General features: G+C 40.4%; 1 pseudogene; it reads right to left on the bottom strand.

Moving 5' to 3' along the window:
• Positions 1-225: 225 nt before the first annotated feature.
• LOC102811930 lies at positions 226-1,289 on the bottom strand (annotated as a pseudogene).
• Between the last annotated feature and the right edge of the window lie 413 nt (positions 1,290-1,702).

Here is a 1,702-nt window from a genome sequence, read left to right as displayed (position 1 = left end):
CTTTCTGCTCCCGTAAAGACTCACAGCCTCAGAAACCCTGTACAGGGTCACTACGATTTAGAACCAACTCCATGGCACATAACAACAACAACAACACAGCAATTCAGTAAACGACTAAATGAAACCTAGTACACAAAATTAATACGGTTTTTTGTTTTCATGACTTTCCCCCCCATTATCATCATTTAGTGTATAGACCTATGATGTTTTGAATCCTTAGAGTATTTAGGACAATTTCCTGTAACTCACAAGCTGATGACAAAGTTTTTTCATTGCTGCCTTCATGTCCTTGTTCCTGAAAGTATAGATGATTGGGTTCAGAAAAGGAGTGAGAACTACATCAAAGATAGCAAGAAACTTAGCCAAGTGTGATGAGGGGAAGGGCCATGTGTAGTAATAGATTAATGGCCCACAGTGACATGAGCTGACCAATTGGAGAGGGCCTTGAATAAACCATCTGAAGAGTGTTTCTGAACAGTGACCAAAATGAAGACGTAAGAAATGATCAGTATAAAGAAGGAAACCACAGAGATGAGTCCACTGTTGGCTGTGACCATGAATTCCAGTCTGTTGGTTTCTGTGCAAGCAAGTTTAATGAACTCAGGCAGATCACAATCAAAGCTGTCTAATACATGAGGTCCACACAAGGGCAAGTCTACAACAAAATCCAATTAGGTCACTGAGTGGATGAAACCAAGGATCCAGGCAGTAATCAAAATCAAAATGCACATCCGTGAGTTCATAATGGTCAAATAATGGAGAGAGAGGTTTACATATGGCAACATATCTGTTAAAAGCCATGACTATGAGTAACACTATTTCTGTGCCTCCAAGAAACTACCAGCCGCTCCGCGGGAGAAAGATGAGGCTTTCTACTCCCGTAAAGATTTCTACCCTCGGAAACCCTGTACAGGGTCGCTATGGGTCGGACCCGACTCGATGGCACTTAACAACAACAACAACAACAATTGCATGAATAAAGAAGATCTGAGTTATACAGACCCCAAAGGAGATTGCCTTGTGTTTACTGAAAAGATCATAAATCATTTGGGGGGCTGCTATAGAGCAAACTCCAAGATCAAGAAAGGAAAGTTTGGCTAGCTTGAAAGTTCATGGAAGAATGCAAGTGAGGATCACAGGTCACAGAGAACACAATGAGGAGGTTTCCCATCAGGCTTGCAACATTGAACATTGAAGAAAAGAAAAACAAGAGAAGCTGAATTCCCCCAAGAATTGGTGAGTCCCAGGAACACAAACTCAGACACCACAGAATGGTTGGTTCCATCCATTGCATCTGATAGCAGTACTCTAAAGTTACCTGAAAAAGAGGAAATAAAACTTTGACAGTATAAGTTTAGAATTGTAAAGAATAAATAGTACCTTACCACACACAGCCAAAATATCTCTCTATATCCCTTAACCTTTAGTTGTAGAAAATGGGCAATAACTCACTGACACAAAGCACTACTTTTGACTAACCCCCAGCCTCCCTAAAATTCTCCCAGTTTTGATAAGAGATTGTGCAAAAAAGAATTGCTGAATCAGATGAAGGGTTATAGAGGCAGGCTAGAAACACCCTGAATAGCATGAAAGAAGAAAGAGTAAATAGAAAAGAACTTATTGATTTCTCCCTTGTTACTCCTGCCTGTGGAGTTCCTCCAAACCACATACAATGTATGATCACGTTTTCTTTTCTTGCTTC

Source organism: Chrysochloris asiatica, unplaced genomic scaffold (assembly GCF_000296735.1).
Source record: "Chrysochloris asiatica unplaced genomic scaffold, ChrAsi1.0 scaffold00004, whole genome shotgun sequence".
Classification (NCBI taxonomy): domain Eukaryota; kingdom Metazoa; phylum Chordata; class Mammalia; order Afrosoricida; family Chrysochloridae; genus Chrysochloris; species Chrysochloris asiatica.
This window is presented reverse-complemented; position numbering and strand designations above follow the sequence as displayed.